Source organism: Geotrypetes seraphini, chromosome 14 (assembly GCF_902459505.1).
Source record: "Geotrypetes seraphini chromosome 14, aGeoSer1.1, whole genome shotgun sequence".
In the NCBI taxonomy this organism is placed as follows: Eukaryota; Metazoa; Chordata; class Amphibia; order Gymnophiona; family Dermophiidae; genus Geotrypetes; species Geotrypetes seraphini.
The window spans coordinates 11,006,192-11,033,153 of NC_047097.1; the positions used below are offsets into that span (position 1 = coordinate 11,006,192).

Below are 26,962 nucleotides of genomic sequence, written 5' to 3' on the forward strand. Positions count from 1 at the left end.
GTAAGGAATCCCCCGCACGGAACGAAATCTCCGCCACGTCCTCACCAGCCCTCGCCGCCATGCCGCCGCCGACAACAAGCACAGAAGCCCCACAGCGCACCAAAAACCGCCTCAAATAACCGCCCTGGAGGACCCGAACCGTTAAGGTCCTCCAAGCCCTCCCCTTTTATCCCTTCCGCTCCCCCTTGCGCGCCCCAGCCCACCAATGAATTTTAAAATCGGCTCTTAGCCTTTTTCAGGCCAATCAGCCGCAACGCTGACTCGACCGCCCCCCGACCACCCCCACCGATTGCCGACACGGAGGCTCACCAGCCCCGTATTACATTACGCCCTTCGACATTTAAAGTCTCGGGCTCGCATATACAGAAAACTTTTTTAAAAACCTTTTAAGTTTTCTAACGAGGTTTCCCCTCCAACACCACCATCCACCGCCTAAAAAATAGAGTCCAAGTGCACTATCTGTGAATCCACAGTGATGCTCAGCAATCGTGATATAGTCCCCCTCTTCACCTGTTGCCATTCTCTTTCACTATTTTTCTTCATTCCTCCTCATCCAAAGTAATAACTTCTTAACCTGATTTAATAAACACGCCCCCATCTCCTTGCACACACCTCCAAAAATATGATCCAGGAAGTCCCTTCCCCAAACCTCACTCAGGCGTTCTCGCTCCCACTGTTTGGGTTGGGTTGTAGGTGACGGGTTGTGTGTGGTGTGGTTTGGGTGATGTGGGGTATAGGATATATGTTGGAGAGTGATTTTGTATGTCAGTGTCTCTGAAACATTTTTAGCTCCGGCACACTAAACAGAGCAAATGTTTCTCACGGCATATTATAATTGAAATTATAAAATTGCAAGATGAACAAAAAATTAAATTTGAGAGTTATTTAAAGTTCTTTAAGTTATTTGATTTGATTTCTTATATACCACTATACCGTGAGGTTCAAAGTGGTTTACAATGAAGATAAATTAAAGATACATTATAATAAAATAAATAAAAATAGTACTTTGGATTTCCCTAGCTGTCCCGAAGGCTCACAATCTAGCTAAAGTTATGTATGGGTAATTGTAACAAGGGTGAAACTAAAGTAGATAGAACAGAATTGCTAATCAATATGATAGATGTGCTTGTTTTTGAGTGCAAATTAACTCAAAACGTGGCTCGATAGTCGACAAGCAAATACACATTTCATCATCCATCATCTACAGTCGTTCTCTTTTTTTTAAATTTAATTTCTGTCAGAGCTGAAAATCTAAGTTCGCAAAGATAAGAAGAGCCGAATGGTAGCAAAGTCTTGATTGCTTTGTTGCTCAAGTTAGGATAACTACTGCATAAAAAATAAAAATGAAAAATTTTCAAGGACCAATTATATCAAAGAATGATACTTGTCTGGGCGGTTGTATCCTTATGCACACAGATGCTCATAACATTGACAGACTCTTGTGTACACAACATACATGTCATCTATTCTAGTGAAGACTTATGAAGGGAATTTTAATAAATAAAGTAAAATTCTGGAATCTCTCGTGGCGCATCCGGAATCTCTTTGGGGCACACCACTGTGCCTTGGAACACAGTTTGAGAGACATTGTTGTATGTGGTAGTCGAGGGGTATTGTGCAGGGTGCATGAGAACAGTGTGTGAGTGAGGGGGCATGTGGTGGGTCAGGAATAATGTGTACACCAGGTAGAGGGGTTTATATGTGGTAGGTGAAGCCAGTGAGTGTATGATTGCACAGGCTGTATCAGCTGGAGTGTTGATTAGAAGGAAGTGAAGAGCAGAAAGTACAATCTAACTGCAGTATACCTCAATAGAAGCAGGAGGAAAATGTCTCTTTGCATGTATTATTGGTGGCTGCAGAGGAAGTGGTAAAAACAACAAAGGAAGCTGTAAGAATGAGGTTCAGGGAAATAATAGAGGAATGTGAAATATGCCTGCCCCAAAGGGTGCATTTATTAGTATAAAGGTCCTAATACATTTTCTTGATCAAATCACAAGGTTATAGTCCCAACTATGATCCCAGTTTCGGCTATTATTAATGATTTTATACATATATATATATATATATGTATATGAAAGGTCACTTGGACACACAAAGTCAGAGGCGTGAAGAAGTACAAGTTTTATTCACAGCATGCATGCTGGACCCCTGAGCTCCAAGCTGGCTCAGAAGTGCCGAAACCAGGAAGTTACAGAGATATTTATTCATTTTTCTGGCTATACAACTGAATTCTAGAAAAAGCTTTTCACGTGTTACTTTTCTTAACACTCATTGGTTCTAAGTTCACACTAGCAGGTCACTAGCAGGACACCTATCTAACTCTAACAGTTAAATGTACAGAAGGGCAGGGTACATCATGGCTCAAACTCTTATCTATTCAGCTTACAATGTGGTAAGGTAGGGACATACATTTTAGGCAGATGCAGTCAATAGATTATACACTGTTTTCAGCTATGTAGACCAGAGCAATATTTTAAACAACAGTTAACCATTTCATGACCCTACATTCCCCCCTTTCAGGCTGGCGTACCTAAGGAGCCAAGCCTGACAAAATAAAGTTAGGGGTCAGAAAAGTCGGGGTTCCCAGTGGGTAAGGGACGATACTGGGAGAGGGCCAATGCAGCAGTGGAACGTTTGACAACAGAGTCCATAGTTCAGTGGAGCAGCTTTATGGCTATGGGGACCATACAGGGCAGGCAGCAAAGGAGCAGAGAAGACAGGGCAGCAACCAGCAAGATGATCTTCAATGCTGAACCAGAGGGCAACCAGGAGCTGAAGGTACCAGAGATCCAGTCTGCAGTAAGGTCACGCTAGGTCTGGTCAGGAACATGAGCCAGTTTGGTGATACGATCCACATCGTTCTCAATCACTTTACTCAAGTTCAAGGCAGCAGTTGGAGAGGTTGAATTTATCACAGGCACAGCAGCTAGTAAATAGTCCAAAGCTAGACGATTCTGATAAATAGCAGTGCGCATTTTAGCATTCGCTCTGCCAATGGTACTCAAAGCTCGGGAGGTCTCATTGGTTATCAGTTCAAGTACAGCTTATAGACAAATAATGCAGTTCAGCATATAGATTGGGGTCCGATAGCCCCAGGTGTCATCCTCGGTCCATGTGGCAGGTCCATAAGCAGCAATGATCCGTTCTGCAGGACAGTCATCACCCCATTCACCTATTTTAAGGGAATTGGTGGAAGTAGACTGCTTTTGGCGACCTCTAGTGTTGAATACAGGGGCTCCCAGGTGTTCACCATCGGGAAGAAGCTGGGACGGATCATGCAAAGCACACATGTACCAGTCTAGTTAGCAGGCAATCAAGAGTAGGCAACCAGATCACAGAGCCAATATCAACTATCAGGAGCTGACCATAATTCATAGGAAGTTCCATTAAGCAGTGTCTGAAGGGCGCTGAAGACAGTGGGAAGCAACAATGGAGGTTCACAAGGCCCATCGTGAAGGTCGTGGACCTAACGTAAAAGTGAGGGTCTGTGAAGTCAGGTTTAACATGTCCAGCTGCATTGCCTCCCATAGCCACTGTTCTCCCATACCAGTCCCTCCTCATACAAAATAATTGCTAACATTAAGAGTCTGACCTATAGTTTCAACAAACTATATAAACAGATTTCTAGTGATTACAGGATATTAGTATCTACTTTCATAATTTCATAAAACTGGGGAAACACCACAGAGTGATGGACAGAAGCACATGAGTGGGATACAATTCGGACATATACATCAGTACCTGAGTCTCACCTTTTACCATCAATATACAATGCCATGCAGTCTCTGGCCTTCTGGACTTGGACATTGGCATTCCAGTTATATGGGTCAGTGATAGTGAAAACCATGGGATTACAGTAGCCTGTAGTACACAAGGGGCTGGAGCTAGGACCTATAGTAAGGGAGGCAGACGGGGTATTCTTTCTCATAAAGGACAGGCTCCACCATTAGTGAAGGTTTCCTCATAGGGGCAGTTCTTAAAGGCATCAGGTTATACAGACCTAAATACTTAGCACATTTGGTATAATAACGCTGTCAATCTAGGGAGCCACACAAAACTGAATTAGGGGTAGTACCATGACCTTGAGAAACATCAAATAGCACACATGTATCACAATACAAAGACACCAGGCGAGTGGGGTCTACAATAAGAGTCTAGTTGATAAGTGGACCCTCAACATCATCAATGCAGATTTCCGCCCACTTTTAAACTTCATCACCAGTTGGTTGGAAACAGAAAATACCCTCAAATGTTTGACACTTTCTGTACTTAACTCCTTCATGCAAACAAACATCAGGCAAAGGGGCTGCACTTGTTAAGTACAAAATACAGAAGAAAGAAACATAAGTGAGGGCAACACAAATATCATATCTATATATACTAACATAGGAAGCTCATTTTTCTTTCAGGCACAACTTAGAAAACTTCAAACAGTTATACTCAAGACACTTGCTAAAGGCAGTGTGAACCACAGGCAGTCAATTAAACTCAAACACTTATAAAGAATTATATTCAGAACACCTGCTAAGTACAGTGGTAAATATTCAGAACTTTTGAGGTCTTAGAAAGCTTCAGCTGAAGATCCGTGTTGTAGTGGAACCAAGTTTCATGTCCGGACACCTTTACAACTGTAAGAGAAGAAATTAGGACAGTAAAAGGACCTATCCACCTAGGTTTCAGGGGATCTGACTTCCAAGTTTTAGCCATACTGTATTTACAGGGACATACCCATGGACTTGTGTAGCTATCGATAGTGGGGCCCTTTCCAGGACCCATTTGTGGAGCTCTTAAAGGGCTTTAGCTAAAGACTGGACCTGACTCTGGAGGATATCTGATCCCAGAGTAGCAAAGGAACCAGGATCTGGGTTCACAATGGGTGGTGGCCGGCCAGACATGAGCTCAAATGGGGCTTAGATGGGATGCATCTAATCTGAAAAAGAACAGAAGGCAGCAGGACAGGCCAGGACAGATTAGTTTATTCAATTCATTTTGTGAGAAGGGTCTTAAGAGTTCTGTTTATTCTTTCGACCTGACCAGAGCTCTCAGGATGGTAAGCAGCATATAATTTCTATTCAATTTGGAGGGCCTGAGCAATTTGTTGGACAACATCGGCAATGAAAGCAGGGCCATTGTCACTGCCTATAAAAACAGGGAGACCAAAGCACGGAATTATTCAGGAGGTGTTTGGTTACTTCCCTGGCGCGTTCAGTGCAAGTAAGGAAGGCTTTGACCCATCTAGTCAGGGTGTCTGTGAAGACTAGGAAGTGACTGAGGGAACGGGAAATGGGCATGTGGGTAAAATCTACAGACAGAACCTGCATCGGATATGTTCCAATAGGTTGGTATCCAAGAGGTGGCAGTCATCTGATTGGGAATTTTATTCTAGAACCAACAACACACTGTCGGACCATATTCCGGACTAGCTGATCAAAGTGATTGATAAAGAAATGTCTCTTGAGAGTCAATTTTCATAGCGGGTTCTCCAGAGTGTGCCAGATCATGGCATCTTTTGACAATCGTGAGGGCCAGGTGTTGAGGAATGAATATGAGGGTACCCGCTGTGCTTGCGTTTGAAGTATCAGTGTGTGGGTCTGGATTGGCACTTGAATTGGCGCATTTTGTATCCACCCCCCTTTCAGGACAGACTGGCCCAAAATAATGCATGCCCAAGTCTGTTCCTGAGAAGCGTACTGGGGTGTAAGGGAATCCAGAAAAGGAATGATTGTATACAGAGGAGCCGAAAGAGGGGGCAGAGACTGGCAGCTCGGGCTGTGCGGTCGGCAAGGGCATTGCCACGAGAGACAAGGTCCGTCACGCATCTGTAAGCATGGCAGTGCATAACAGAAACACATGAGGGTAGTTGTACGGCCTCAAGAAGGTCAAGAATGAGGGAAGCATGATGGATCAGTCGGCCGGAGGCTATAAAGAAACCTCGATGTTTCCAGATGGCCCTATGGGAATGCAAGTTAAGGAAAGCATATTTGGAGTCAGTATATATATATTGCAAGACTGAGAGGCAGAGTGGCGCAGGGCAGAAGTGAGGGCATAAAGCTCAGCTTCTTGGGCAGAAGGGCCAGAAGGCAGGGGCCTGAGTCAGAAGTTTTTGGAGGCAGCGAAAAGACCGCTCCTGAAGTTGGGTCCAGACAAAAGGGGCTGAGTCAGCGCCTTTGGTGGAATCATACAGAGGACGAGCAATAGTAGAGAAATCAGGGATCCAGATGGGACAGTATCCTGCAATACTGAGAAAGGTGCTCAGAGCCTTGCAGTTATCAGGGACAGGGAGACTACAGACAGCCTAGACCTCGGTGTAGGAAGGGACCTGGATTTGAAAGCCAAGGTAGGTGACACGAGGAAGGCATACTTGAAATCAATGTAAATATGGCCACAGGAAAATTTAAAAGGCAGACCCACTATCTGAAAGACTCAGATAAATAATAATAATAACAGTTTATATACCGCAATACCGTGAAGAGCTATGTGGTTTACAAAAGATTAGAGAAGGTACAAAATAATTGAACTTAAGATGTGTACTAACACATAAGAATTGTTCTCAATCCCTATTCTATATCAGGTTCCTACCCCAAAGAGCTGACTTATAAAATTAAGCTAAATGCAGTTCTGGATCCACCCACTAAGCAGGGTAGTCTGACACAAGCGCTCTCTAAAGCAGCAGTCCCTTCACTATCAGCTGACTGGCAAAAATATTTACTTCAATACAAAAGCATTCCTAAAAATTACATTGTTATACCTAAACTTACATTTTTTTAATATACAGAAATACAAAACAAAGATTGGAATATACAGTAAAACTTTGGATTGCAAATAACTTGGTTTGCAAGTGTTCTATAAGACAAGCAATGATTAAATTTTAACTTGCTATACCAGTAACGTCTTGCAATACACGTACATACAGTATAGAAGCATCACATTTTCACAACTGAGCCAATGGTTCCTCTCTATATGACGCTGCAGGAATGCAGTAACTGTTCCAAACGAGCAAGGGCTTGCAATACAAGTATGTATATTTTTGTACACTAGTGCCCTGGAATACAAGCATACTTCTGGAACAAATTATGCTCCCAAACCAAAGTTTTACTGTACTCACAAGTTTAAACATTGTTCATTTTTTTCTTTTTTACAATCAACATGGGTCTCAGTAGAGACTTACTCCCCCTTCCAACAGAATTTCACAAAGGAGAGAGAGTTGCTTAAAGATCAAAGAGATCAAATTACAGATGTAGTCCTTTTCAGAACTTTTAAATTTAGACAAATAACTACTAAATTTGGACAAAGAACTTCTTTTTAGCATGGAATATAAGTTCCAGAAATCATATTTTTCGTTTATATGCATTTCTGAATATGCATATACATTTTATAACATAGCCAAAAACTTCAAATGCAAAACCACTTATCTGTTTCAGGAGAAACCACATTGGAAGTGCTACACACTTCATGGCCCTTATCAGCACAAAAGGAAAAGTACTCTCCTCTCATGCTGTGAACAACTGACAGTTTAAACTTCACTAATACATTTGGACAGACAGAACTCATAAAAAAACCCGGGATACTGCAGGACTTGGGAATCAGATGAAGGGAAGAATTTGGCAAGGTCTGAAGCAAGGGCAGTGCTGAATAGAGAGGGGCTAATTTTAAAGCCCTGGGGTAGACGGGTCCAGGTTACTTAGGAGGTTTGTCCAGTGGAAGGGTTTTCCCATTGGAATGCAAAATTGGCTGACTGGAAGAGGAACTGACAGCAAACGAATGCATAAAAACCTGACGAGTTATGTCCTCTTCCAGGGAGCCAGAGGGGGCCAGCCCACACCAAATATCGGCCATTCTAACTGGCACAGACAAATAAGGGTTGATTTGTTAAGTATAATCAAAGACAAATTCCTTTTTTAAAATTAGCTAACATATCAAGGGATCCCCACAGGTAGACAGACATCCCCCCATTGTGCAATGGAGGACAAAAACACTTCCCTGTATTCCTGGCCCCGCCCGTCTCCGGGCTAGGGAAACGCAGTACTAACAGGTCCACACTCGCTTCGTCCTCAAGGACGTCTCAAACACTCTCAAACACACAAAACACAACAGATTTCAGTTCAGTTACTCAACCAGAAAATAACAGTTCCTAGAATCCCTTTCCCACAACTTTTCAGCGACAGATCACGTGGCTTACTAGGCAGGAGACGAGAGACAGGATAGGGATGATCAATCCCCACTTACCAGATAGTGGCCACTCCAGGTACAGATACAGATACAGATACAGATTCTTGTACTTTAAACTGAGACTAGATAAGTCAGTTGAAGCGGTCCAACGTCCTGAGGTCTGCCAACCCCCCAAAAGGAAGGCAGCCGGCTAAGCAGACATATCAGCCGTAGGACCAGAAACAAGTGACCAATCGAGTAACCAGTGGTCAAGAGACCTTCAAGTCCCTGTTCGGGCGCCAAATGAAAGGTCACTTGGACACACAAAGTCAGAGGCGTGAAGAAGTACAAGTTTTATTCACAGCATGCATGCTGGACCCCTGAGCTCCAAGCTGGCTCAGAAGTGCCGAAACCAGGAAGTTACAGAGATATTTATTCATTTTTCTGGCTATACAACTGAATTCTAGAAAAAGCTTTTCACGTGTTACTTTTCTTAACACTCATTGGTTCTAAGTTCACACTAGCAGGTCACTAGCAGGACACCTATCTAACTCTAACAGTTAAATGTACAGAAGGGCAGGGTACATCATGGCTCAAACTCTTATCTATTCAGCTTACAATGTGGTAAGGTAGGGACATACATTTTAGGCAGATGCAGTCAATAGATTATACACTGTTTTCAGCTATGTAGACCAGAGCAATATTTTAAACAACAGTTAACCATTTCATGACCCTACATTTATATATATATATATATATATATATATATATATATATATATATATATATACGTATTCATATCTATGTCTTTTATTTTAGTTTATTCAATTAGTCTCCTGAAGAAGGCATTCCAGATAGCCAAAACTGGGATCCTAGTCGGGAATATAATCTTGTGATTTGATCAAGAAAATGTACTAGGACTTTTATCAAGTAAACATACTAGAACTTTTGAACGTTGTTCAAAAAGGTTATGTGTAACTTTGTCTACTTTATAGATTGAAATCTCTTCTTACACCATATGATTTTAGGACAGTGGTGCAATTGCTGCTTTTGAGTAATTAGATTACTGTAATGCGCTGTTTCTGGGATTAGCTAAGGTAAAGCTAAAAGCCCTACAAGTATTGATGAATTCTACAGCCAGATTGATTAGTGGGATATCGGGAGCATCTCATATTACTCCTGTATTTAAAAGACTACACTGGTTGTCGACTGAACAGAGGATTCATGTTAAAGTACTATGCCTGGTGCATCAAACTTTACATCGGAAGGTACCTTGTTGGTTTCAGAGTCTATGGGAGATATATAAACCGATGACGCCAAACTGAGTAATGTAGTGGGCAAATGCACAACAGACGAAGATTCAGTGCCCGACAACATGATGCACGACCTACTCCTACTGGAGCGATGGTCTAGGACATGGCAACTCAACTTCAATGCCAAAAAATGCAAAGTTATGCACCTGGGCAGCCAGAATCCATGCAAGTCTTATACCCTTAATGGCGAGATCCTAGCAAAAACGGTAGCAGAACGAGACTTGGGGGTAATCGTCAGTGAGGACATGAAGTCTGCCAATCAAGTGGAGCAGGCTTCGTCCAAGGCAAGACAAATCATGGGCTGCATACGAAGGGGTTTCGTCAGTCGTAAGGCGGAAGTCATTATGCCATTGTATAGATCCATGGTGAGGCCCCACCTGGAATACTGTGTGCAATTCTGGAGGCCGCATGATCGCAAGGATGTGCTGAGACTGGAGTCGGTGCAAAGAATGGCCACCCGGATGGACTCAAGGACTCAAGGATACGAAAAACGGCTTGACAAATTACAGCTATACTCGCTCGAGGAGCGCAGAGAGAGGGGGGACATGATCGAGACGTTCAAGTATCTTACGGGCCGCATCGAGGCGGAGGAAGATATCTTCTTTTTCAAGAGTCCCACGACAACAAGAGGGCATCCGTTGAAAATCAGGGACGGGAAACTACGAGGTGACACCAGGAAATTCTTTTTCACTGAAAGAGTGGTTGATCGCTGGAATAGTCTTCCACTACAGGTGATTGAGGCCAGCAACGTGCCTGATTTTAAGGCCAAATGGGATCGGCACATGGGATCTATTCACAGGGCAAAGGTAGGGGAGGGACATTAAGGTGGGCAGACTAGATGGGCCGTGGGCCCTTATCTGCCGTCTATTTCTATGTTTCTATGTTTCTATGAAACCTGGAAGGGACTTACGATCGGCTGGTAATATGATATTAGCAGGTCTGTCTCCTACGAGTGTAAACAGAAAAGAGCACGTTTACGGTTGCAGGGATGTCCCTATGGAATAAGTTATCCAGCCAAATAAGGTTATGTGTTGAGCATCTGACTTTTAAGAACTTGCTTAAGACAAAGTTATTTGTTGACAAGGTTTAATAGCTATTATTCTGAAACTGTATTATTTTTACTGGCTATTGCAATAGAGTTTTACTGCTAATATTGCCATGGGCGGCATTTGTTGTTAGTTTTATGTATGCTGATATTGAGTTTTGTTTACTGTATTTGTATCATGTATTTTATGTATGTAAATTCTGTAAACCACTGAGTTTTTGGTGGTATAAATTTTTTTTAAAAATGAATGCTCTCTTTGGTTGTTTTATGACATCTCGCTTGCCTTTTCTTTGTTTATTATTAGAGTAGAAATTTAGCCATTGGTTACAAATAAAGTGGAAATCTGGCTGGTTACTGTTGCGATGGAAATTATTCACTGGTTACAGCTAGCGTGGATATTTGCAATTGGCTGTGCAAACAGACAGATGAACGAACCCTTCTGCAACTATATATCTAGAAATATTAAGGTATTTTAAATAGGTAATTCATTTAGAGGTTTGATCGCAAATAGTCTGGAGGGGTGGCTTCGTGGTTAGAGCAGCAGGCTCATTGAAAACCAAACTAGTGCAAACTCAAATCCCTGTTCTTCTTGTAACCTTAGATCAGGGGTGTCCAATGTCGGTCCTCGAGGGCCGCAATCCAGTCGGGTTTTCAGGATTTCCCCAATCAATATCCGTTGAAAGCAGTGCATGCAAATAGATCTCATGCATATTCATTGGGGAAATCCTGAAAACCCGACTGGACTGCGGCCCTCGAGGACCGACATTGGACACCCCTGCCTTAGACCCTCCATTATCTCAAGTATAACTTTCTTATCAGCCTGTTTAGGTAGCGAAATTAACTTTTGTATCTAAACTGCAACTTGTGTTTGGAAAGACACATAGTTAAAATCTGAAGTATGCTAATAAATTATTTCAGTTTAGGCAGGGGTTTCAAAGTCCCTCCTTGAGGGCCGCAATCCAGTCGGGTTTTCAGGATTTCCCCAATGAATATGCATGAGATCTATGTGCATGCATTGCTTTCAATGCATATTCATTGGGGAAATCCTGAAAACCCGACTGGATTGCGGCCCTCAAGGAGGGACTTTGAGATCCCTGGTTTAGGGCCTTCATTTTCTTTATAGGCTGACTAACAGAATGGTATGCATCCCCCAAAGTGTTCCATCAAATGCAATATAAAGGGGGAAAAAACACATGATATTACTGTGCATGAAGCATGCAGTTACTGCCACAGGATATGTGATGGCTTCATGACAAGCAAAATCCTTTTTCTTTGAGGTTAATTGACTTTATCCCCATGCGATGCCATTTTCAAGTGGACACATTTTTAGCTGGTTCTTCCCATCATGTTTCATTTAGAATTCTAATGCGGGAAAGTCAGCCTGACGTGACATTTCCCACCGGATGCTGCCTGCACTCTCACAGCTGCCTCACGCATGAGAGACAGGGTGTCACACTTGATTAAGTGATCCAAGGAAATAAAGTTGTCATGGTTGGTCTATATGCAAAGTGTATGGGCACAAGCCACACAGACAAACCATCAAGGGAACCTGTCAATATGTGCCTGGAAGAAAATTTGGCTATTATTAAATCTGGATTTATAAAGGGGGGGCTTTGTGAGCCTGGGGCACTAAAAAGACAATTCTATAACTTGGCACCCTACACATACGCACCCCTAATGCATGTCAGAATAATCAAAATTAAGTTACACCTGTAAGTAAACTAAGCATTATGACATTATTCAATAAATTCAATACCTTTTTGGCGAACTTTCTTGCTTTTGGGAGTTCGTTTCATCTCTCAAACTCAGCTAAGTTGGCGTTTTTGATTTTTGATTCTTGTGGGAGTTGTCTTTCTGGGGGAGGTTCTCTTAGAGACTGTTGCCTGTCTTCACTCGTGTGTGTTGCTTTGTGCTTTATTTTTTGCACCTTATGCACCTTTTGATTTATTTCACATACCTTGGAAGTGCCCTATGATGGTGTGGGGGCAGGTTGTCCTTGTCTCATGATTTGAGTGCAGGAGCACTGCTCCTTTCGCTGCTTTATCACACTGAGGGCACTCCTTTACTAAATTATATTATTTATTAGTTCAATCACCTTGTGGAGTTTACTGTTGTGTGCTCATGTGTGTTTAGATAGTCAACAGTCTCTTCGAGAACCAATTGATCTTTACTGCCTCTTTATTTGGTATCTTGCTAAGTTTTTCTGGCAGACTTTTTGGAGTTTTTTTGTCTTGATTATTCAATAAATGGCATCCAAATTTGGGTGCTGAAAAAAAATAAGTGCTGAGCGCTATTCTATAAACAGTTTAGCACCAGGATCCGTGCTCCATTTTGGGCGTGATGATTTATACCAACTAAAACATGGTACAAATCCTCACATGTAAATTAGGTGCAGATCCCCGAATTCTATAATATTGCATACATCTTTAGCGAATGCCCCTGCTTTTCAGTTACATGCTAAAAAAAAGTCACGCACATGTCTGTACAGAATAGTTCCAAGCAAGATGCATGCAGTAATTCAAATTGTTGCCAATTAATACCAATAATTGATTGGAATCACCCAATTATCGGTGCTAATTGACTCATTCGTCAATTAAATTGCACACACAAATTGGTCGTGCTCCCAAATTTGCACACGCTGATTAAGCCAATTAAAAACATTAAGTTGGGCGCCAAGATCAGCTAGGCATGCTAATCTAGGTGCCTAACTATAGGCATCTTTGATAGAATCAGAGCCTTTTATAGAATCAAGGCCTAAATGTTCCTGCATTAAACGTTTTGCAGTGCTGTATGCTAATAATAATAATAATAATAACTTTATTTTTGTATACCGCCATACCCCGAAGAGTTCTAGGCGGTTCACATTAGTTAGACAGAGATTACAGGTGGTTACATATCAAATTGATCATAGAGTTGCAAACAGCAAGGCGAGAGTAGTTACAAGTGGTGACATATCGAATTGATCATAGAGTTCTGAACAGCAAGGAGAGAAGTATGACAAGTACATGGCTTGCAAAAAAGAAAAGAAAATGTTTTTAAAAGTACCACATTGAATCTGGGCTTAGCATGGGGGAGAGTCCTGCATTGATTCTAATGCCCTGTAGAAAAGGGTTCTTTATTTAGTCAAATACCAATATAGCTTTTCTAAAAAAAAAATAATAATAATCAGTTTCTAGCAACACATTGAGGTCTATCTGTCTTAAATTCGTAAGGACAAGTAGGTTCATAGAAATGGATTCTGTTTATCTTGTTTTGGGTAAGTATACATTATTTTCCTCTGAGCTTTGATAATTTGAGGATAAAAGCTAAATTGTAGGTTCCTTTATATAGACGGTTTAGATCAGGGGTCTCAAAGTCTCTCCTTGAGGGCCGCAATCCATTTGGGTTTTCAGGATTTCCCCAATGAATATGCATTGAAAGCAGTGCATGCACAAAGATCTCATGCATATTCATTGGGGAAATCCTGAAAACCCGACTGGACTGTGGCCCCCCAAGGAGGGACTTTGAGACCCCTGGTTTAGATCTTAAAAGATCAAACTTTACTTAGCTAGTCTTCATAACATAAAAGCCCTATATGGTGTTACAGTTTTTAAACTTGAACTTTCCTTAGTATTCATTCCCGCCCACCGCTAGCTCATTTCTTTACTTATAGTCTTAGGGCTTGTTTTACAAAGCCGCACTAGCGGCTGCAGCGCGGTAACGGCCCTGAAGCCCATAGAGATTTAAAGGGCTTCGGGGCTGTTGCCGCGCTAACACGTTTTTCTAAAACAAGCCCTTAGTTTATAGTCAATTATTCTAATTAGGTCAAAAGGAGAACTCTTTATTAAATATTCTTACTATATTCCATTACTTGCTAAGAATCAAACACTAAATAAAGCATACAATATATCCTAAGGCTATATAATCCTAGTCTAACATATTCACAGTACCTTACTAGTGTTTATTTAATCAGCTCAATAATAAGATGCAGACAGTAATCCAGCAGCAAGCGAGGTGCTCTCCAGTCTTTTGCACTGAGTGCCACATGTATGATATTTGCCCAGTTGGTGAGAAGTTATGTGTATGTGCTCCTAGCTCTCAGAGAACAAGTCTATTCCTTGAGGCTAGAGTAGCATACTTGGAGGAGCTGACAGAGACAGAGAAGTACATAGAGGAGACTTACATGGATGTTGTAGAGAAGTCCCATCTCCAGTCTGGCAGCCCCTGTGCCTGTCAATATGTGCCTGGAAGTAGGAAATAATCCTGTAGCCAGAACCTGTCCACCAGGGGATACAATAGTCTCTTGCACTGAGGATGTATCTTCAGGAGCTTCTGTTCAGGAGGGAAGGGTTAGGACAGCTGTTGTAGTTAGTGATTCAATCATTAGGCATATAGATATCTGGGTGGCTAGTGGGTGTGAGGATTGCCTGGTCACTTGCCTGTTTGGTAAGAAGATGGCGGACCTCACACATCATGTAGATAGACAGGAGCCAGCTGTCATGGTACATGTAAGTACCAATGACAAAGGAAAATGTGGGAGGAAGGTTCTGGAAGCTAAATTTAGGCTCTTAGGTAGAAAGCTGAAATCTAGATTCTCTAGGGTAGCATTTTCAGTCATGCTCCCAGTTCCACATGCAGGACCCAAGAGGCAGGCAAAGCTCCAATTTCGCAATGCATGGTTGCGACGATGGTGCAGGGATGAGGGATTTAGATTTGTTAGGAACTGTGCAACCTTCTGGGAAAGGGGAAGCCTATTATGAAAGGATGGAACCAAGCTGCTAGTACTAATGTTTTAAAAGAGATAGAGCAGCTTTTAAACTGAGAAGGGGAAAACCGACAGTCACCCTGGAGTGTATGGTTTGGTGTGGAGTATCCTTGAAGGATTGAAACAGGATATTTAGGGCGTCCCAATAGGAGATTTCAAAAATGGTGAAAGAAAGCCAGGAGTGTTTAAAAGGAAGGCAGAGTAAAGGACTGAAATAAACTCTGTCATCATCTCAGCAGGCTGTAGATGCAAAAAAAACCCCAAAAAAAACCCTCCAAAAAACACAATTTGAAGTGTCTGTACACAAATGCTAGAAGCTTAAAAATAAAATAGGAGAGTTAGACTATATAGCACTTAATAATGAGGTAGATATAATAGGCATCTCAGAGACCTGGTTGAAGGAGGACAATCAATGGGACACTGTGTTACCTGGGTACAAATTATATCACAAGGATAGAGAAGATCAAATTGGAGGGAGGGGGTTGCGTTATATGTTAAAGAGGGAATTGAATCAAACAAAACATTCTACATGTAGATTCCATATGGATAGAAATTCCATGTGTGAAAGGAAGGAATATACAGGTAGGGTTATACTACTGTCCACTGGGACAGAATGAGCAAACAGATTGTGGCAGATTAAGGGATTTTATCTCACCCATGCAAATATTATACTTCCGGGCAGCAGGGGGTGCTAATCAGAAAGAAAAAACTACAAATCCTGGGATGCACTGAGCTCAGCAGCTTAGAGCAGACAGAGTTACCTCAGCGAAGGTGGAATAGTTGCTGAGTCACAGGGATTGGACCCAGACAGAGAGGGATACTTCTACCCCCGCTAGGTTCATTCTAGAGAGGTCCCTGAGGGAGAAAGAGGAACTCTAAAGTTTTCTGTAGACATAGGCAGAGGTAGACTTTGGGAAAACAGACCGATGCCTGTAGCAGCTGGCTGAGGTGAAGTCATGGCTATATTCTTTGGTTGGTGTGAGGCAATCAATAAAGCAAAGTACAGTATTTTATTGTTTCTGTAAAAGGTATTTGTGTACTAATTGCTCCTAGCAAGCCAGGCTAGCCTGCCAAACCAGCCTAGTGTCCCACACAGATGAAGAAATGTTTTCAGAGATTAGGAAAGCTGGCATTAGGCAACAGTATAATAATGGATGATTTCAATTACTACTATCAACCACGAATTTAGATATATATCACCATTCACTCCATTCAATATCCAATATACACGTGTGCTTGAAATAGTAGAGTTTTTTTTATGTCTATGACTGAATGTGAGTCAGTCCTCCATTTTAAGAGGGACTTAGGCTTTTTCTCCACTTTTTTTTAGACATTTGTGATCAATTAATATGGCTCTGTATATTGGATGCTGAATAGACTGAATGGTGATATATATCCACGTTCTTAGTTGATTGTAGTGACTTCAAAGCGTTATCCATGTGGATTACTATTAAGACATTATTTTACTGTTAACCCCAGTTATTAGTAACTAAAGGGCCATTTTACTAAAGGACATTAAACGCACACTTAGTATGGGGAAAACAGGCTATCACAAAACACGTTAAAGTGTTTTATGGTATTTTGCTTATTTGCTTGCACTAAGCATGTGATCATTATTTTTAAAAAATATTTTTTAGAAGGGGCATGTCTTGAGCAGAGCACTTAGCATCTCCTAAATAGGAGGCAGTAATGGGAAAATTCTACAAGAAGTGCCTAAATTGGCCTAATTGGCTTCAATTATGATTGGCTTCGATCATAATTAAAAATAAACATTTAATTGGGTGTAGGTGCCTAAGTCAATAGGCATAATTCTCTAAATGGTAGGTGTCTATCTCTGGGTGCTTACCGTCAATTGGGCGTGGTTGTGGGCAAATCAGGGGCATTTTTTAAAGGTAAACCCTGGCCTAAATAGGGACGACTAAAGTTAAAGATGCGTAGTGGTGCCTAAACACAGTTTAAGTATCACTAGGCACAATTCTGTCAACGATGCCTGTGTGATTAACACATCTAGACACCTACAAATGTAGGCATCATTAACAGAACATGGCCTTAAGTGCGTTCGCATTTTTTTTATGAAGGTGATAATGGAAGAGTGTGGCGCAGGGGTTAAAGCTACAGCTTCAGCACCCTGGGGTTGCGAGTTCAAACCCACGCTACTCCTTGTGACCCTGGGCAAGTCACTTAATCCCCCCCCCATTGCCCCAGGTACATTAGATAGAATGTGAGCCCACCGGGACAGACAGGGAAAAATGCTTGAGTACCTGAATATACATGTAAACCGTTCTGAGCTCTCCTGGGAGAACGGTATAGAAAAATGAACAAATAAAAATAAAATAAAGAATATTACTAACACAACCTACAAAAAAACCCCACAAAACACAAAACAACAATCCTACTTTAAAGCTCTGGCAACCCAGGGCTTGATGTGCTGGAAAGTCCAACATTAGAACACGCTAAGTCCGTGTCCCTATAATCTCATTTCATAAAATGGGACCTGTGGTATAATAGCATGAGTTAGTGGTAAAATGACAAATCTTAATGGTAGCCTATGGTAATAACTTCACTTCATAGTGTGATGAATTTGAGTCTCTGGTAACCAGAGCTGAGATTGTGATGTCATAATGCCTCATTCCACCAATGTCTAAGAGCCAACCTCATCAGTGATGTCACAATGGCTTTTAAGAGCACCCATATTTATACTAAAGAATCTTATTTAATTTCTGCAGTAATGAACTTTACTTGAGAAAGAGAAAGACTGCCTAGCAATAATGTCATTTAGAAGCTTTCCTTCTACCATTAAAATCATGGAGCTGAACAGTTCTTAAGAGTAATTGGACTCTATAAACAAAGCTATTAAGAGTCTTAGAACATTAGTAAGAAATAGCTTTCTGGTTTTGGATCCAGTCTAATTACAAAAGAAGTTGAAAATGAATCTATTTATGTTCTGTAAATAATTAGCAAAGAGTTTGGATGTGCACTGAGTCTTCCTGTTCTTGAAGCTGGCTGAAAGCTGATTAATCATTCTTGGTGCACATGCCGTACTGGAGGCTGGCATCACGTGACCTCCCAGTATAGGACAGTCTAGTCACTGTAAAATCACTGATGAGGATGGCTCTTAGGGATTGGTGGAATGAGGCATTATGACATCACATTCTGAGCTCTGGAATGTTGCTACTCTTCGGGTTTCTGCCAGGTACTTGCTCACTGTTGGAATTAGAATACTGAGCTAGATGGACCATTGGTCTGACCCAGTATGGCAATCCTTATGTTCGTATGTGAGCCAAGTACAAGACAATCAAGCCATTGTGACATCACTGATTCTGGAAGTGACGCCTGTCAGTGATTGACACGTAAAACCAAGACAAAGAAACAGTACTGTGGAATCGATGATCTTGATTACAAGTTTATTAAAAGTCTTCACACTGAAAGTAATGCAGATCAATGAATCATTTCCATATATACCACAGTACAGATATGTAGTGTGGACCCGACACAGTCCATGTTTCGGAAATAACAACCTTCCTCTGGGGTCCTATGGAGATATGTGGCAATGTAAGTATATGGGTAAACTATAGAAAATAGTGATAATGATGTAATGAAAGTGAGGGTGAACCATGGTGATTGGTTGGAAGGACTGTGAAATGCGATGTGCTAAAAATAAGAATAAGATGATGAATAACATACAGGTGGTATTATATTATGGAAAATGTGATAAAGTCATTATTAATTGCAATCCATAATAAATGGTAATGGACATAAAATGAATGGAGGGGAATGAGGTGAATAAAACGAACTGAGGGGAATGCTGATGGAATGATGTGAAGGTACATTGCCACATATCTCTGTATGCCCATTTTGCAGACACGTGCCACAGTAGGAACCACTTCCACAATCAGCCCCAGAATGCTGGAGTGTTTGGAGCGCGATTGATAGATGACTACACCAAAGTGAATGTGTTTAGCTATTACAGAAGGATGTTCAATTTATGTTATTTTCCACAATAAAGTAAAGATATTGAAGGTTCATTTAATAAACTACTGCTAGATCAGGGCCACATTTTCGATTTATAGGTACTTGGAGGGCCTCAGAAAAAAATAGTTAATTTCTTATTAAAGCGTTTGAGACCACTGAGTTAAGGGGAACGGTTAATCAGCTGGCTGGGTTGGAGGCCAGAGGGGAGAACAGGACAATCAAGCCATTGTGACATCACTGATGAGGCTGGCTCTTATTGGTGGAATGAGGCATTGTGACATCACAAGCTGAGCTCTGCTTCCCAAAGACAAACAGGATGTCATGGTTACAGTTAAGCCAGTGGTCTCAAACTCAAACCCTTTGCAGGGCCACATTTTGGATTTGTAGGTACTTGGAGGGCCTCAGAAAAAAATAGTTAATATTAAAGAATTGACAATTTTGCATGAGGTAAAAAACTATAGTTTATAAATCTTTCCTTTTGACAAAGGGCTCCTTTTACTAAGGCGCGCTAGCGTTTTTAGCACACGCACACAATTAGCGCGTGCTAGAGTGCGATTGATAGCTGAAAAATTACCGCCTGCTTAAAAGGAGGCGGTAGCGGCTAGCACACGTGGCATTTTAGTGCGCCCTAAAAGCGTGCTAAAACCGCTGGCGCGCCTTTGTAAAAGGAGCCCTAAGTCTTAATAATAATATTGCAATTTATAGCTAAAGAGACATATGATCAAGAAACTGTTTTACTTTACTTTTGTGATTATGATAAACATACCGAGAGCCTCAAAATAGTACCTGGCGGGCCGCATGTGGCCCCCGGGCCGCGAGTTTGAGACCACTGTGCTAGATGCTTTGCATAAAATGTCTTTATATGATTATTTGATGGTTGTAACATTGTATTAGTGGGGTTCTAAGAAATCCGACCCCACTTGTTATAATAAGCATATTGGAAACTCTAGTGTTATTTCTGTACTGATCTATTGTTCTTTTTCAATAAAACAGATGACATAAAAATGTCTTTTTATCAATGTATCATTGCTGAGTGTGAAAACATAAATATTATAGCTATAATACCAAATATTTGCTCCATTAAGCAAAAATAATAACACATTTTAAGAGAAACAGAGCTTCTCGTATGTAATTGGTGGCTTTGAGGATGGGCTCTTAAAATTTCTTTTTTAATTTTTTCCGATCAAGCACAATTAAATTCATGGGAAAAGCTTCAATTTCCATAGTTTGTCCTGCTTTAGGTTTTTCTGGACAACCCTATGGATTATTAGAAAAGGCCTTGGTTTATTCTCCATTCTCCATTTTCTCTTCTAAACTTTAAAAACATATCTGTTCATTAGATCATTTTGATAACTGATACAGTTTCTTCACTGTGTACACTAATTCTTTTTTTTAACTGCATAGAACTTAACGGTAACACGGTATAAAATTTGGTTTCATGTTATGTCATGTTATGTAATAACTAGCATTCTATGGTCTTCTTTTACTAAATGACGGTAGAGTTTTCTACCATGGGCCAGTGAGGTAAATGCTCCGATGCTCATGGGAATTCTATGAACATCAGCGCATTTATTAACTCATTGGCTTGCTATAGAAACCTCTACTGCCATTTAGTAAAACCCAGCTTATGGTTTTTTGTTGTGGGCAGTGGCGTACCTAGGGGGGGGCGGGCCGCCCCGGGTACCAGCCCTGAGGGGGTGTTCCCGGCCTTGCCGCTCAGTCCCCCCCCACGCCCGAAGGACCGCTCGCCCCACTGACCTTCCAGCACACCTATGAAGCAGCCCGCAGCAGGATCGCGACGTCAGCAATCCCTCAGCTGCTTGGGCGCTGCTTCCTCTGACGTCAGAGGAGGGGGCGGGACCGCGACGCAGGAAGCAGCTCCTAAGTAGCGCAAATATAGCTGACGTCGCGATCCTGCTGCGGCTGCTTCATAGGTAGTGCGGGGAGGCCAGGGGGGCGAATGGTCCTTCGGGGTGGGTCGGGGATCTGACCCAGTTCTAATACCTCTCCGTCTCCGTGCCGACCGACCCCCGGAAACATGTTTTCAGGCTTGGAATCCAGTTAAAAGGCAATAGACGCTCTGTCTATATCTGGGACCAAACTGAAAGAAATTTGTCCAGCCCTGGCAAGTTCAAACCCAACTCAAACCAAATTCTGCACTCCTGGGGAAGGGGGAGGTTTTGCTTCTGAGAAAGTGCTCCTTAGTACATCAGAATCTCTGTCTGCTTCTTGGCACCAGCACTGGAGAAATAATGAGACGCCCTACTTTCTTTCTGCATGTGAAGCCATCTGGAGGGGGGGGGGTGTTTGTGAGTACCAGAAGGCACTGCGAGGAAGGAACGGGGTATATTAGTAGATCTGTGTGTGATGGAGGGCACTAGGGCCAGCAGGAGTGAGGTACATAGTTAGAGCTGTAGAGGGGGGGGGGGAGAAGGAGGGTGTCCCTATTGCAAGGGAGGAGTGAGGTTTTCCCTCGCCTTTTCTTCAGTCCTAAAGTTCACATTTTCTGGCTTTGGCTGCCTTCAGCAGTCATGCGACCGGGTAACAAAGCCCCCCTGACCCTGCACGCTGTCTGATTCGGCTGCTGTTGAACAGTTTGCGTGCCGGAACCCTTCTCAGGCTGAGTGGAATTTGGGTTATGAGCTGCAGGGAGTGGTTGTGAATTTCTCCGTGAGAACCTTGTGCATCCTCCTCCAGCTTGAGTCCGCACTAGACGCCCGCACTAGACGTCCCCACGTAGACGTCCGCACTAGACGTCCCCACTAGACGTCCCCACTAGACGTCCGCAATAGACGTCCCCACTAGACGTCCGCAATAGACGTCCCCACTAGACGTCCGCAATAGACGTCCCCACTAGACGTCCGCAATAGACGTCCCCACTAGACGTCCCCACTAGACGCCCGCACTAGACGTCCCCACTAGACGTCCCCACTAGACGTCCGCACTAGACGTCCCCACTAGACGTCCGCACTAGACGTCCCCACTAGACGTCCGCAATAGACGTCCGCACTAGACGTCCCCACTAGACGTCCGCAATAGACGTCCCCACTAGACGTCCGCAATAGACGTCCGCACTAGACGTCCCCACTAGACGTCCGCAATAGACGTCCGCAATAGACGTCCCCACTAGACGTCCGCACTAGACGCCCGCACTAGACGTCCCCACGTAGACGTCCCCACTAGACGTCCCCACTAGACGTCCCCACTAGACGTCCCCACGTAGACGCCCGCACTAGACGTCCCCACTAGACGTCCGCACTAGACGTCCCCACGTAGACGTCCGCACTAGACGCCCGCACTAGACGTCTAGTGCGGACGTCTACGTGGGGACGTCTAGTGCGGACGTCTAGTGCGGACGTCTACGTGGGGACGTCTACGTGGGGACGTCTAGTGCGGACGTCTAGTGCGGACGTCTACGTGGGGACGTCTAGTGCGGACGTCTACGTGGGGACGTCTAGTGCGGGCGTCTACGTGCGGACGTCTACGCGTGCGCGTCCTCGTGCGCGCGTCTTACATTCAGCACCAAGTGGCAGAAACCTAAACCCCAAACTCAGATAAATGCATTCCCAGGCCTTGTTCTCCCCTCCTCCAGGTCAGATTGCTGTTGAAAGCTGAGGCAACAGGAAATACGTCAGCCTCGGGGAGGATCGGAACTCAAGCTGGAGGAGGATGCACAAGGTTCTCACGGAGAAATTCACAACCACTCCCTGCAGCTCATAACCCAAATTCCACTCAGCCTGAGAAGGGTTCCGGCACGCAAACTGTTCAACAGCAGCCGAATCAGACAGCGTGCAGGGTCAGGGGGGCTTTGTTACCCGGTCGCATGACTGCTGAAGGCAGCCAAAGCCAGAAAATGTGAACTTTAGGACTGAAGAAAAGGCGAGGGAAAACCTCACTCCTCCCTTGCAATAGGGACACCCTCCTTCTCCCCCCCCCCCCCTCTACAGCTCTAACTATGTACCTCACTCCTGCTGGCCCTAGTGCCCTCCATCACACACAGATCTACTAATATACCCCGTTCCTTCCTCGCAGTGCCTTCTGGTACTCACAAACACCCCCCCCCCCCTCCCGATGGCTTCACATGCAGAAAGAAAGTAGGGCGTCTCATTATTTCTCCAGTGCTGGTGCCAAGAAGCAGACAGAGATTCTGATGTACTAAGGAGCACTTTCTCAGAAGCAAAACCTCCCCCTTCCCCAGGAGTGCAGAATTTGGTTTGAGTTGGGTTTGAACTTGCCAGGGCTGGACAAATTTCTTTCAGTTTGGTCCCAGGTATAGACAGAGCGTCTATTGCCTTTTAACTGGATTCCAAGCCTGAAAACATGTTTCCAAGGGTCGGTCCTTGAGGGGGTCGGTCGGCACGGAGACGGAGAGGTATTAGAACTGGGTCAGATCCCTGAAGAAGCTCATTCTCCTTCTATCAGTTTGGTTCGGTGCAGTGGCGTACCTAGGGGGGTGCGGGGGGGGGCGGGCCGCCCCGGGTACCAGCCCTGAGGGGGTGTTCCCGGCCTTGCCGCTCAGTCCCCCCCCCACGCCCGAAGGACCCGCTCGCCCCACTGACCTTCCAGCACACCTATGAAGCAGCCCGCAGCAGGATCGCGACGTCAGCAATCCCTCAGCTGCTTGGGCGCTGCTTCCTGCGCCGCGGTCCCGTCCCTCCTCTGACGTCAGAGGAGGGGGCGGGACCGCGACGCAGGAAGCAGCTCCTAAGTAGCGCAAATATAGCTGACGTCGCGATCCTGCTGCGGCTGCTTCATAGGTAGTGCGGGGAGGCCAGGGGGGCGAATGGTTCTTCGGGGTGGGTCGGGGCATCAGGCCTTCAGGGTGGGGCGGGCGGGCGGGCAGGCAGACTTTCAAGGGGGAGGGGGGTGACAGGCAGGCAGGCAGGCCTTCAAGGGGGGGTGCAGGTCTTCGGGGGGGGTGCAGACCTTCAAGGGGGTGCAGGCCTTCAAGGGGGGGACAGGCAGGCAGGCCTTCAAGGGGGGGACAGGCCTACAAGGGGGGGGGGACAGGCCTACAAGGGGGTGCAGGCCTACAAGGGGGGGGGACAGGCCTTCAAGGGGGGACAGGCCTTCAGGGGGGGGGCATGCCTTCAGGGGGGGGTGCCGACCTTCAAGGGGGTGCAGGCCTTCAAGGGGGTGCAGGCCTTTGGGGGGGTGCCAACCTTCAAGGGGGGGTGCAGGCCTTCAAGGGGGGGGACAGGCCTTCAAGGGGGGACAAGCAGGCAGGCCTTCAAGGGGGGGACAGGCCTACAAGGGGGTGCAGGCCTTTGGGGGGGTGCCAACCTTCAAGGGGGGGGACAGGCCTTCAAGGGGGGACAAGCAGGCAGGCCTTCAAGGGGGGGGTCAGGCCTTCAAGGGGGGGACAGGCCTACAAGGGGGTGGGACAGGCAGACCTTTAAGGGGGGACAGGCCTACAAGGGGGTGGGACAGGCAGACCTTTAAGGGGGGATAGGCCTTCAAGGGGGGACAAGCAGGCAGGCCTTCAAGGGGGGGTCAGGCCTTCAAGGGGGGGGACAGGCCTTCGGGGGTGCAGGCCTTCGGGGTGGGTGCAGGCCTTCGGGGTGGGTGCAGGCATTCGGGGTGGGTGCAGGCCTTCGGGATGGGTGCAGGCCTTCAGGGAGGGACAGACCTTCGGGTGGGGGGTACAATCCTTCGGGGAGGGTGCAGGCCTTCAGGGGTGGGGTTTAGGCCTTCAGAGGGGGACAGACCTTCGGGTGGGAGGTAAAGTCCTTCGGGGGGTGCAGGTCTTCAGGGGTGGGGTGTAGCCCTTCGGAGGGGGGACAGACCTTCGGGGGAGGGGGGTCCTGGTGTAAAAGTACACAGAGGGAGAGAGGGAAGGGGGGGTTCAAAGATACGTGCATATGCCAGACTTTGGGGGTTAGAAATAATGGGTCTAAAAACAGAGGAGTGGGAGAGAGATGGTGCATAATGGGATTTAGGGAGGGAAGGAACAGAAAGGGAGAGAACTTGGAAACAGGGGATGGTGTGGAGGGGGGATAGAGATACTGGATAGGAGGATAGTTGGGAACAGAAAGGGAGAGATGGTGGATCCTGGGGTGGTGGGGAGTTGAGAAAAGGTGAATCTGTGGATGGAGACAAAAAAAAGGAAAGATGCCAGATCTCCGGGAGAGGGAAGGGAAACGGAAGGGGAGAACAGAGATGGCAGACGGATGGTTAGCACGGAGAAAGGAGACCCTGGCAAGCAAGACAACAAGAGCCTGGGACCAACAAGATTTGAATATTGATCAGAGAACAAAAGGTAGAAAAAATAATTTTATTTTCTGTTTTGTGATTACAATATGTTAGATTTGAAAAGTGTACATGAGACAGCTTGAAATGGGAACTTTTCTATTTTTGTGAATGGCAAGGCTGAGTTCAGTTAAAATATATGCTTTATAAGAAAATATAATAATGTGTTTTATAAAGTTTATAAGCATTGCTGGCATACTCGGTGAGGTGTTCCTAGTGTTGGTGGTGGTGGTAGCATGTCAGTGTGTTGAGAGGAAGAGGTAGTCTGGGAAATTCTGCTGAGCAAACTCTGGGCCCATTTCCACCCCCAGTTAGTCCACTCCACTCAACTGGTTCACACACTGAGTGGGTCTTTGGGTGTTATTTCTGGGTAGTTGTTTTAGAATCTCTTCCAGTGGTTTGTCAGTATCTCCTTCTGGTCCAAGGAAGGAAACTTTGTCAACCTTAGCATTGACCTTCAGAATATGTTTGTAACAGCGCTGCTTGTGTGGCATTAGGCTATGTAGTGATCGAAAGAAAAAAACAGACCTTTGCACATTTTTGCACTATATGGTGGGTGTATGAGGAGATTCATTTCCTGCACAGTTAAGTCCATGTGAAGTTACCTTGTGCTGTATTTGACATCTAGCAAGGTCTCTGTTTGGAAGGAAAGATCTAAGCTTAAAAATGAAGTGGCCAGAAGTTATGTTAAAAGTAGATAGCGTAGCTGGTTTTAAGAAAGGTTTGGACAAATTCCTGGAGGAAAAGTCCATTGTCTGTTATTAAGACATGGGGGAAGCGTCTGCTTGCCCTGGATTGGTGCACTCAGTTGTTCCCACTTGGAGAACCTATTGACTTTTACTGCTTTTCTGTGTGGCTTTAACATTTTTGCTATTCAGTATACCTAAACTATTATTCAGTAGAAAAAATTTGTTTGTTCAATCAAATCCTGTGTGGACATTGGACTTCTATGAGTGAATGTTCTGCTTGATTGAACAAACTAAATTTTTTCTACTGAATAATAGTCTAGGTACAATGAAAGTAAATAGCAAAAATGTTTGAGTAGATAATTAAGGAAATCTTTTTCATATTGCTTGCTTATGGACTGGGAAAAAAGACTGTTCAAGCAAATGTCTCCAGAACTGCTTTAATGGAAAAATGTGATTTTTTTTTTTTAAAGTACTTTGTGAAATTTATTGTTGTTGTGAAATTTATTGTTATACTTTGTTTAAACTTAAAAAGCGGTGTCATTAACAGTGAATCTAATCGAAAAATCGATTCAACAGGGTGAATCGGATAGAATGAAATATTTTTCTCTGAATCGGGCAGCACTATTGGCTACCATGAGAATGGGCTACTGGGCATGATGGACCATTGGTGTGACCCAGTTAGGCTATTCTTATGTTATGTTCTCATCTGTAGGGGCCTTTGTTTTCACTTCTTATTTTAATGTATTTTTTTCCTGGGAACTTATCAGTGTTTTTTTTATAATGGGAACAAAAATGGAAGAGA

At 44.1% G+C, this 26,962-nt stretch overlaps 1 long non-coding RNA gene across 2 annotated transcripts in view; it reads right to left on the reverse strand.

Moving 5' to 3' along the window:
- LOC117348037 overlaps positions 1-26,962 on the reverse strand; it is an 86,979-nt gene that overhangs the window by 22,785 nt on the left and 37,232 nt on the right. For both annotated transcript variants that reach the window (XR_004536895.1, XR_004536896.1), the window contains exon 2: positions 14,669-14,817. This is a non-coding gene — a long non-coding RNA (uncharacterized LOC117348037). The remainder of the gene's footprint in view (positions 1-14,668; positions 14,818-26,962) is intronic.